Here is a 12,475-nt window from a genome sequence, read left to right as displayed (position 1 = left end):
ATAGATCACAGACACATTTACTTGATCATTTAGTCCCTTATGATGTTAATAATCTATTGGTGGACAGATGGAGACACGTTGAGCTTCATTAGTTTATCTGAGAGTCGTTCAGGGATGATGGTGTAGAGAGCAAATCTGAAGTCCACATACAGAATACAGGTGTACATGTGAGAGCTCCAGATGCTGTAGGATGTAGTTCAGGACCAAATTAATGGTACTCAATAATGGGTGGAGTGGGTCATGCAGAGCATCAGTCATGGATTTCAGATCATCCAAGATCATGTTTTTAAATCACTTCATGATACTTCAGCTTTGTTGCTGCTTTTACCCAAAATGTAGAAAATACAGAATATTCAGATCATATTAACAACAGAAGCTCTAAAACTGAGAGGACTTGAGTTTAGAAGAGCTCGACTCTGAAGCTAACCTGTTTGCTGGCAGGTTAACTTAACCCTAAACCGGGTTTACACACACTTTTCTCATGCAAACATGGCGTGTCCTTTCCTCGAGGATCCAGTGGATATTGAAGCACATATTATTCACAGAGCTCTTCATCAGGAACGAATCATTAGACCAAGATTAGATGTCCTTTCTCGATGAATTTCTCCACGAACGTTATACAGTTTTTCATCACAGTCAATTTTATACTTAATAAGTTATTACACCATTTAATATTTTAGGATTTCCAACAGTCTTTGGCTACATGCATGAAACCCACATTCCAATTAAACCACCTGCATAAAATGAAGGAGATTATGTAAACAGAAAATCCTTCCACAGCATTAATATACAGGTAGTGACCATCTTGAATTTACACATTTTTAAATAAAACATGTTGCATAAACGTACTGTTCTCCCTGATCAAGGTCATGTGATGCTAATTCTTACAAACGTGAGTCTGCACTATACAATACAATTGATCAGGGTAAGTCTGTGTTTGCTAGGAGTGTGGTTCACATTCAGTGTAATGTTAGATCGTTTCAGTTTTAATTCACTGCACCCCCTATTGTGCTTACAGGACAATACGACAAACTCCTCCTTGCAGACAGGGTATCACTGCATGCCATATGTAATGACCACCATAACATTACTCTGAGCCTGGACCACAGTCACGCTACAACCTGGGCCTCTGCATAACAAGAACAAGGGTTGAAATCACAATCGGGATCCTCAATCATTCAGTGCCTGCAGGGGCTCAGGGTCACCCCAGAGAGGTCATGTGACATTATAGTGGCATGTGTGGTATTGTAAAACATTGTCTTTCTTACAATTCTACCATTTCTGTGTTCAGGTAGATTGAGATGAGGTTCCTCCTCAGTATCTATTTGGGGTATGGTGGGATGTTGCTCTCCTCTGATGGTGGCAATCTGCAATATCTATTTCTCTGATTATTTCTCACACCCAACTGCTCTTTACAATATAAATTAAAAATAACTTAATTTCTGTTTTCATGTCAATGAGTTAATTTCCCTGTCCTTATTCTTTAGTAAGAACATTCATATTTATATATGCTGGATTCTGCAATCAGGGGACCCACCTTTCTAAAGGCTTTAGGAGCAAACAAATTCATGATTCATGTTTTAACGGAAGCTGTAAAAACAGCGGGCACTTCAAATGACAGGAAATACGTTATTAAAGCAATGTGACATTTTTCCACATTCTGGGGACAATTTCTGGTAGACCAAACTTGTAAGGACCAGCAGATACACACACACACAACTTTTTGGTATTTCTACATTGTAGGTACTTGTGAACAATCTGGGAACTCATTTTACAAACAATAGGGAAGCTCAAATAATGTGTATTTAAATGATGAGTTGATTAACTCACATGAACAACAACAGTCCTTATTTATTTCTTATTCAACAGTTTTGCCATTAACAATGCAGTATTTTTCCACAGATCATAAGTACATCAGTTTCAGTGCAATTATTAAAACTTAAAAGTTTGTCACATAAAAAATGTAAAATGTTTTTAAAGTAAATGTACATTATAGTAGTACAATGAAATAAAATTAGTCATTGTATTAAAAAATGTAAAAAAGCCACTTATGTGTATAAAACAAAATAAAACAATGCAAATGTTTTCTGAATTACATCTTCCTTTTTAGAGCAGTGATTCTGTTCTTTACAAAGAATTTAGACAACAATCCCTGTCTTTCAATGCATCCGGTTCAGCTTGTATGTAAGCCTCACAATGGCTTTTTCCTGGTTTTGTGCAAGTTTTAATGAACCTGGACAGATGCTTTTCAACTGCATTTACTTCACTGATCTCCCATTTCTATCCTTTTTTTCTTAACACCTGAATAAATACAGGACAATGTTAGTTGAAACATACAAAGTATTTTAATGTATTGTCATTATTTGTATAAATCAGACAATACTTTTGGAAAATGATGGGGTTTCCTGGGCTTTCTTTTTAGATTGTTCCAAGTCCAGTGCTTCTCCAGGATCAGCTTAAATGAAAACCATAAGTGACCATTATACAGTATAATAATAATAATAATGATGATAATAACCATGGGGTTACTCAGATATTGCTGGTGGTTGCAGTGGTATGTTAGATGCTAGGTTGTAATTAACTGTTCCAGTGTTGTTTCAGAGGGTTACTAGAGTATTAATAAGTGGTTGCTCGGTCAACCTACGCTCTGCCTTTAATCGCTGATGTTGGGAGGTTGTTAATTCTGCCTTGGTTTCCACCAACTCCCTGTCTAAACTGGCCTGTTGTTCCTTGAGGCGTTCTATTCTAGACTAAGCCTGCTCGAGCAGTCCGTCAGCATTAGCAACTTGCTGTACTAGCTCCTGGTTCCTTACCCTAACCACACCTATCTCGCCTTTAAGAGCTGCATTCCTTTCCTGGGATGCAGTCAATTCCTGACTGGTCCTAGTGAGTGCACGTTCCAAACCCAAACTTTACTGGTGAGAGCTGTGTGATTTTGCTCATTAGCCATGCATTTGGCTTTCACCTGCTTTAGGTCCCTGGAATGGCGTTGGGCCTCATTTTCCCCAGGATTTTTCCTTAAGGTTACTCCGTGAATACTCCGCTATACAACTGTCCAGTTGTAATGACTCAAGAGCCTCAGGGTTTGACTTTTGGGCAGTGTTCATATATTCAGGGACCAAGGAGTTAGTCATGTCTGCCAGGGCTGTTTCTTTATCCCTGTAAGAACCTCCTCCACTGAGGGAATCTGACTGGAAGTAGTCAGCCATTTAGTTATCCCACATGAACTCTGCAGGTGTCTGCTTAAACCTTTTAGCTATGGGTGTATGTCTAAGCCATGGTAGGATATATTTAGTTAGCCCAATCAGTGAATGTTGGGGACTAGGGTTTTAATTTTAATAACAATTAGGGGTACGGTACGCTCCTTTTATTTACTAGAAATAGTGGGCACGAATTCCCCAAATTTATAAGGGTCGTCTCACTTAGAAATTTCTGGGCAAGTTACAGTGGTGATTTCTTGTTTCAGTCGCACAGTCCTGTGACTCCCGTTCTTGCAATTGCCAGGACAGCTAGAAGTGGTGGGTATACAGTTAGTAAACACTGACTGAGTGACCAGAAAAGCTATTATACAGTAGTTGGAGGATAATGGACCAATAGATAATTTTTTTTTAAATAAAATAATAATAATAAAAAACTTAGATGAGATTGTTTTAAGGTGGCAGGATAAAAAAGGGTGTGACCGAATTTGAGCTTCCCAGATCTCACCAAAAGAGTAAATTGCTAATGGCCACTAGATGGCGCTATAGATACATCTTCCAAATGACCGTCTTCATCTAGCTCATCTGGAAACATTTAACGGTAATACTTATTTTCTAGTTTATCCTGGATACACTCTGATACATATTCACTCTTAGTATCAAAATATGTTTGGATATTAGTAGTATCAAATATGTTTGATAGCTTTAGCACACACTAATATGATTGTAGGTGTAAAAGCTAACCTAGATATATTCCACAGTCTTATTGTTAAAAAAATAGAAAGAAAATAAGATCCATGACACTACACCAGAAACACAGTTTCAGTCCCACAGCTCCGTGACAACTGTTCTAGTAATTGCAAGGACAGTTAGGAGTGACTACAGGGTGCCTTAACCCACGTGGGAGAGACTCAACGATCTGATAAAGACCCAAACTGTTGTGTCAACATTTAGACACCCAGTTAAAATGGCACTAGGCTCAGTATTCACCTTTGGGAAAGTTATTGTGCTCAAGCTAGTTACCTTTAGGATTGAACACTTTGAAGATAGGCTCCTTGGACTTTATATTGTGTCAGTGCAAGTTCAGTATGTGATTCCGAGCTGGTGCTTTAATGGTTGCACAAAACTCTTCATTCACTACATACAGAAATGATGTAAGTTTGTAGCTGTTTGTGATTTTTATATTAAACATCCAAACTGATTCATATTTCAGTTCTAGAGAGGTACAGCAGTAAATTCAGGAGGTAAAACCAACCAACCAAAATCAGCTAATTATAATGAGTAGAAGCTAAAGTGAGAGAACATGGGGGGTGAAAGTGAGATTTGCATGAAGACGGCTGAGTGATCTGCTTTCTCCCAGAATAGAGCAGCACTTTCACCAGATGTTCAACTTCCTTCATCCAAACTCACTGAAGCACAACACACAGCACTGAATCTCCAGCTAAAGATCTTCTCTCCTAACACTCATCACGATGATGAACTAGAAGAAAAGACCAGACAATGTCCAAAATCAAGCTTTATTTCAGCACAGCAAAACTACAGGAAGAGCAACAGGACACTGAACAGAGGAAAGACAGAAATGCAGCATTGTGTAGAACTGAAACTCCATTGTAGAAGCATGTGGAAGTGTCTCCATGTTCAGTTCTATCTGGGAGCTGCTAGCCTTCACACTGGTTCTTTCTGAATACGACGGGATGATCGACGCCACCGTGAGAGACCTTACAGCCAAACTCCGCCCCCTTTTCCCACTGTGCTTTGCTGAGGGTCAGGGTGCTGCCACGCCTCCAACTGCCCCCTTTCAGTTCTTCTGCTCCGGTCACCACCCCGTCCTGCAGCACTGTGCCGTCCACCGTCCAGCTCACCAGCGCCCCCTGTGGAGAGTAACCAGACAGCAGGCAGAGCAGCGAGGCCGATCCCTCAGACAGCTGCAGAGAGGAGGGAGGGAGCAGAGACACGGACGGCTTCACCGTGGTACCGGCTGTACAGGAGAAACAGAACAAAAAGTCCCATTTAGAAACGTTTCCACATCATTTCCTCCTTACTGCTTATTAAGCCTCCAGACTGGAAACCTTCATCTGTGTTCAATCATCAATGCAGTGCTGCTGCACACTGTTCTCACATCACTGCAGTTCAGTAGAAACATCTGCAAGCTTCTGTTAGCACATATTCAATATCAACTCTTATTACTTTAGCATTCAACACAACTGACTGCAGCACATCCAGATGTAGCTGATTACAGAAATATTCATTGTTTAGCACAAACACACAGCAGCATTCGTCTGGATTTTACATCAGCACCAGTCACTCGTACCAGTTTACACCAGACTTCATCAACCAGAGACCAGCTTTATATTTACCATCAAAAACACCAGCGCATTTATTCAGTCTTTAATATTCAGAAACTGTAAGTATTTAGTAAAGGTTGAATATTTAGTAATTGTATATACTGTGGTACCTTAACTTAATGTCAATTGGTTCTGGGCGTGGCACTGAGTTTCAAGGTATTTTTCCCATAAGGATGTTTGTGAAACCTGTTAATGTGTTTCATGGTTCTGTGGAACTGCATATATTTCATTATGTGAATATTTTATTATATATATTAAAAATAATATTATATTATTATATTCCATTACCAACAATTTATTCCTGTAGCAAATGTTGTTTACAATCACCATATTACATTTTTAGCTTCTAACTAATTCTGATCTGGAGTTATAGAAGTAAAAAGAGTCCATGTTGGTCTCCAAAAGTCTCCAAGAAGAAAAACAAGTGGATTAAATCCCTGATGTAACAACACACTGATGTAGATTTGGTCTCAATGTGAAGAAGAGAAGCTCAGGTAAGCAGCGGTTATGATTTTATGATGCTCTGTGGGTGATCTGGGTCGCGGTGCTGCTGTTTATTGTGCACTTTCCTTTTACAATGATAGCAAAGCATTATCATGATCACGGACAGCATTAATGTGAACAAAGCGACAGTCCCACACAGTTCGAGTTTAAGCTAAAAGTCGAGTTTAAAGGTACAAATTTCTCCACGAAGGACGTCAAGTTTCAAAGATTTCAAGTTTAGGGGACGTCGAGTTACAAGGTACCACAGTATTTATTGAAGGTTAAATATTCAGTTACTGTTTATTTATTGTTATTAATACTTATTTTTTCTCTTGTTTATATGAAGATTATTAAATGATATTAAAAATAAAAATGTTTTTAATGTAGAAGAAATAAAACTACTTACTGACGCTGAGTTTGGTTCCTCCACCAAAAGTGTAGCACAGTGATACATTCCAATGAAGCCGTCGTACAAAAACCTCTGTTCCACTCCAGTGATTCCACACACACACACACACACACACACACACACACACACACACACCCACACACACACACACTACATGCTTCAGTGCTCTGTCAGTGTTTAAAGCTCTGTGAGTTTAACACTTCATGACTGAGAGCTGCTGACCAGCATCTTCACCCACATCAACCATGACCTTCATCTCCATCTTCATCTGCACACTGGCTCTCTGCACTCAAGGTAACACGATGCTTTATGTTCTACTGGTGAAGAGGCTCTGCCATGTGGAGAAGATCCACTAGATGATCTTCAAACTCCACATGGTTCTTCATGTAGTGAACGTCTTTATTCTTCTTATTGTTTTCAGGATCCAGAGGTCAGGTGACTGAAACTCAGAGTCCTGCAGTAAAACATGTTGATCCAGGAGCTTGAGTCACCATCAACTGTAAAACCAGTTCTAATGTTTACTATGCTAGTTGGTGTAGCTGTTATCTTTTAGCCTTGTATCAGCAGAAACCTGGAGAAGCTCCTAAGCTCCTGATCTACTACACTAACAGCAGAGCATCAGGTATTCCAGATCGTTTCAGTGGCAGTGGATCTGGATCTGACTTCACTCTGACCATCAGTAGAATAGAGACTGGAGATGCAGGAGATTATTACTGTCAGAGTTACCATTATATCAGTGGTAGCTGGATCTTCACACAGTGTTATATGGTGGTACAAAAACCTGGGTGAGTGGAAGTGTACAGTAACTGCACTGCTGCAGCTGGGACCGACTGGAGGTGCTGAGGGGGAGGATGTGATACAGTACAATCATTCACTCTGTACAGGAAACACCTCACTCACTCACTACTGCTCCTAAATACAAGCTTTATTATTATTAACATAATAACAACCACTTCATCCTGATCAGGGTCACAGTGGTGTAAAGCTGGTATAGAGTACAGACACATTTACTTGCTCATTTAGTCCCAGGAGGATGCATCTCAGAGCAGCCAGTCCATATTTTGCATTAAAAAAAGTGGGAGAATGTCCGAGTACACAGAGAAAGCCAAACAAAGAGAACATGCCAAACTGATCAAAGTACCACCATAAAGAGGTGAATTGATTCCAGGTCTCGACAATACTAGCTGCACCACCATACAACTTCTATAATGAAATACTAAACATTATGCTGAAAAGGAAGGAAAAACCTTTTATTATTTATTTAGCTCATGATAATTAAAGATGTTCCAACACTGAGAGGACTTGAGTTTAGAAGAACTCTTAAAAGAGAATTGAACTGACAGCAAGTTCCAAGATGAAGCAGTAAACCAGAAGATGGTTCAGTTTAATCATACTGCATACTATAGTACACACTACTATAGGATTAGTATGCAGTATATACTGGGGCAGTAGGACATTTTGAACAGAGCTGCTGGCTTTGGTTGGGATTGGGGGCGGGTCTGGAGGTGGTAACTCCTGCTCTGATTGGTGCACACCTTCATACCCAACCAATAGGATTGAACTTCACCTTATTACAGCTAACAATCAGCAGCTGGAGCTCATCTAGTAGAAACTACTTTATCTCCATGTGCTGTTTGACTCAGTTGGTTTGTGACTCGCTGGTGAATTGAGGAGCTACAAGTTACAACCACATTTAAAAAATAAATATTAAATAATAAAAAAGAGAAAAGAATATGATTTGTTTTTTGGTTTTGGACGTTTTATTTTGTTTGTTCCCTCAGAAGCAGGTTCATGATGTTAGTTTTGGTCTCTACAGAGTTAATAGTTTGGAGGTTTTACTCAGATGTGAATAACATGAATCTTTATAGATTTAGTGCTGATTATTCTGAGCCTAAAATCTCATGAGAGTAAATAAGGAGGTTCAGTTTGTTCTCCACCATTAGCTTCATTATTGTGTGTACTGGTTTTACTGGTTGTGTTGGAGCTGAGGCACAACTGCTAAAAACTAAATCTTACATTATCAGCTCTATTCTTTCATATTTGTGAAGTGTTGCATAATCACACAATCTTCTTCTTCCTAACACATTACACCTGCTAACAACAGCAATGCTAGCTACAGTTCGAGTTCAATAATTCAGAAAAATTCAGTGTTTTTATGACTGGTGTAAAAATGTCCATTCATTAATTCATTCATTACTAGAACTTTATATACATTAAAAATAAACACAAGCCTCAAGATGGCCTTTAGAGCACTTATTTTAAAACAATGAAGGGTAGAATAACATTTATAACATTTTTTTTTATTCCTGTATGATTGAGGACATAAAGATTTTAGAGAGATTTAACAGAATTTCAAGTAGATATTACAAGAGCTTTTCCACAAATGAACACTTAACAGGTTGTAAAGATGATCTGATTATATAATATATAACACAAAATAATGAATTTAGTTTTAGTTGTAAGAAGTCATATCTAGTAGAAACTTACAAAGATGAAGGCAAGTTTATTTGTATAGCATCTTTCATACTCAGTGACAATTTAAAGTGCTTTACATAAGGAAAAGCATTAAAACATCACTGAGATACAATTAAATGACATTAAAACAGGAGAGATAAAGTGCTTTAAAAATGTTAAGAACATAAAACTAAAATAAAATATAACTTATAAAAAGTGCAATAAGAAACATAGAAATACAGATTTTTAAAAATACAGATTTTAAAATAAAGATTTTTAAAACATTGAGGCTAAAGAGCAGTACTAATAGAGTACAAAAACTATGAGCTCAATCACAGGCACAAGAAAAGAGAAACGTTTTGAACCTGGATTTAAACATTTCTACATTTGGGGCAGATCTAATATCTCCTGTCAGTCTGTTCCAGTTCCAGTTCTATACAGTGTAACAGATAAAAGCTGCTTCACCATGTTTAGTTTGGACTCTGGGCTCAACTAGCTGACCTGAGTCCATATCCTGGGCCAAAACCATTCGGTGATTTATAGACCAGTAGCAGCACTTTAAATTCTATTCTGTAACTAACCGGAAGCCAGTGTAGAGATTTTAGAACTGGAGTGATGTGCTCAGTTAGAGGATGACTGTGATGTCTCTGATGTTGACTGCTGTGTCACTGGCTGATGATGAAGGTCATAATAGCTTTTGTCAAGAATCAGGAACTCAGCCTGAGCCGTGTTCTCCAGTGATGGGGATTGTATGGTTGATGGTCCTTCATCATGGTTGAAAGCAGGTGAGGGAATGTTGTCCTTTAGTGCTTTCACTCCAGTCTTGCTTAGGTGGGTGCCATCTGGGTAAAGAAATTCTCTGTGCCCCCAGAATAGATTAAAATTGCCAAAATAATTCAGGCCTATCAGACTGCAGGTTCTGCTCAGCCACGTGTTGAGGTTGAGTAGCCGTGAAAACATATTAGATCCTCGGGCTGGGAGAGGCCCACTGATGAACTTCTGAGCAGTCAGCTTCTCAAGTGTATTAAACAGTTCAGTGAAGTTCATCTTTAAGATTTCTGACTCCTCTCTGTGAATGTCATTTTTGCCCACGTGCAGAATAATTCGGTCGATCGCTCCATGCTGGGAGAGAATGTTGGGAAGTTCCTCATTTAATTCTTAGACAGTCACTGCTCCAAGTTTGTGCCACCGACTTATTCTCTTACATGGCTCGTCTCTGTTCCCCTGATTTGATTGAATTCTGTCAAGCTTCAGAAAGTCTGTTAAGCTCTCTAGCCTTAGCTTAGCTGGTTGTTCTGTGTTAGAGAAGAGGAGAGGGCCGCTGGAGGAGAGAAGAGGGCTGGAGGAGAGGGAGAAGTCAGACTTCTTTTTTTGTGTATAAAATAAAATATTACAAATGAATTAAAATTAAAAACACTATTGCCACACTGCCACTGGAGAAGAGAAGATGGCTTGCGGCGCTGCTGGATCAGAGGAGAGAATCGGTGGTGCTGGTGCTACAATACTCTCTAGTGTTATAAAAAATAAATGTAAAGAAAAACCAGAATTTACAAAATTTGCATTTACAAAATTAACAGATTTACAACAATAATGACAATAACACAATAACAATAACACAAAATAGACTTTCTGTTTAGTAACAAGCTGGTGGAAAATTGCACATTACCCTTGTAAACATTGTAAAATATCCCGAAAATACACATTACCCTTAGTAATTTATATTGCACATTACCTACTGCTACTGGAGGAGACGCCGCCACTGCCGCTGGAGGAGAAGAGAGGGACGCACTGTTCACACCGTTTAAAGTTTGACCCACAGCTTTAAGCTTTTTACACATCAGTTAGCAGCATTGCTAATGAAGCAATCCAACTTAAACTTTTTCCTCTAAATGAAAACAAATTTGCACCACTGTCAGACATAATCATAATAATGAAGGTTAAAATGTACTTAGAATGAAAATCCTCTGAAATCCAGACTGGAGTGGAAGAGCACAAACATTTTTAATTCACAATTTCTTTCTAAAATGTTAGTAAAAATATGTAACTTTTCTATCATTAGTAGAACATTTACAGAATTCCTGTTTACTCTCACATCAATATTACACAGGAGCAGTTGTTGTTTTCTTTAGTTCATCACATGAGAAGCATTTTGTGCTTCACTGTCACCACGACCCTTGGCGCAGATAGTCGATTTGCTCAGCGCTCGACTTGAGCGATAAAACATCATTTAAGTTCCACGTCAAGAACATCCATCTGTGTGAAATAACCATTAAACCCAGTCTAAAAGCTCCACATGTATCTGTGTTTAACTGGATTTACTTCACCAGTGCTGGTTCTGCAGCTCCAGGTCCTTTTTTAACACTACTAGAGTAACTAGATTACACAAAATATAACCTACACTGTGTTAGTGTTAGAGTTAAATAAAAAACTACAGTGTTATTTTAACACTAACCCAGTGTAGGTTATATCTTGTGTAGAGTTAAATAACAAACTACAGTGTTATTTTAACATTAATAATTAACACCAAACTTGTATTCAAAACAACCAATGTCATTAAACTCGACTCTATGAACATGTGTGTAGCCAGCGTTTGTCTGTATCTGTTCGGCTTTAGTTTCTAATGTGTTATGTGGAGCATGTGGGTTCAGAAAAAGATCAATGCAGATTGTAAAGTACAGGTTATATCAGATATTTGTCTGTTCCTTTCGATCACCTGATTGTGTGCTAGGTCTCTCACCTTACGATGAACACCGCCATTTTCACTCATGGCTATCGAGACAATCAACACCAAACTATCATCTGTTTTAATACTTTTGTTACTCTGCATAATCCTTTCAATAGCATCTATAAATCTTGAAGACAACACACTATTAACATCAGATGTTAAACTACCACCTCTTATGGTAAGTCAATAATGCCACCATCACCAGCCAACACCCTGGAGAACGACACCATTTCTGATAGTGTATTGTGTACATAGGATATGTATGAAGCCATGTCTGTGGATGGAGCATCATGTAAATTCAATGATCTGTGTAGCACAACACTGTTAAACAGACCCCTAGTCACTACGGTATAATCATCTACAATACCACCATCTCTCACTAACCCTGCTATGTCACCATCAGATAAACCAAAGTTAGGAGCTGATGGATCAGGTGTTGGTATCTATGTGTCGGCACACGGCATCACAGGTCTGTTCTGTGTTTGTGTTGGGTGTTATTTTGCATAGCGCTTTCTAGGGTGGCTATAGCATCTCATACTCGTTGTTTAGACAATCTAATTGCTCGCTGTGAGACAACTGTTGCAAAAATTCATATTCAGTCATGGCCAAAAGTGTTGGCACCCCTGAAGTTTTTTCAGAAAATTATTGCAATTACACATGTTTTGTTATACACATGTTTATTTCCTTTGTGTGCATTGGAATAACACAATAAAACAGAGAAAAAAAGCCAACGTATATAATTTCACACAAAACTCAAAAAATGGGCCGGACAAAATTATTGGCAGCCACCCTCAACTTAATATTTGGTTGAACACCTTTTGGAAAATATAACTGAAATCAATCGCTTCCTATATTTATCATC

General features: G+C 38.5%; 1 long non-coding RNA gene across 1 annotated transcript; it reads right to left on the bottom strand.

The window, feature by feature from the left end:
• Window positions 1-4,700: 4,700 nt before the first annotated feature.
• Window positions 4,701-6,558, bottom strand: LOC134318057 (uncharacterized). The gene is made up of 2 exons (XR_010013330.1): window positions 6,432-6,558; window positions 4,701-5,175 (listed from the first exon to the last, which is right to left on the bottom strand). It is a non-coding gene; the product is annotated as an uncharacterized LOC134318057 (long non-coding RNA).
• Window positions 6,559-12,475: the final 5,917 nt, after the last annotated feature.

This window comes from Trichomycterus rosablanca, chromosome 1 (assembly GCF_030014385.1).
Source record: "Trichomycterus rosablanca isolate fTriRos1 chromosome 1, fTriRos1.hap1, whole genome shotgun sequence".
Classification (NCBI taxonomy): domain Eukaryota; kingdom Metazoa; phylum Chordata; class Actinopteri; order Siluriformes; family Trichomycteridae; genus Trichomycterus; species Trichomycterus rosablanca.
The sequence above is the reverse complement of the archived record's forward strand: the minus strand, read 5'-3'. Positions and strand labels throughout refer to the sequence as shown.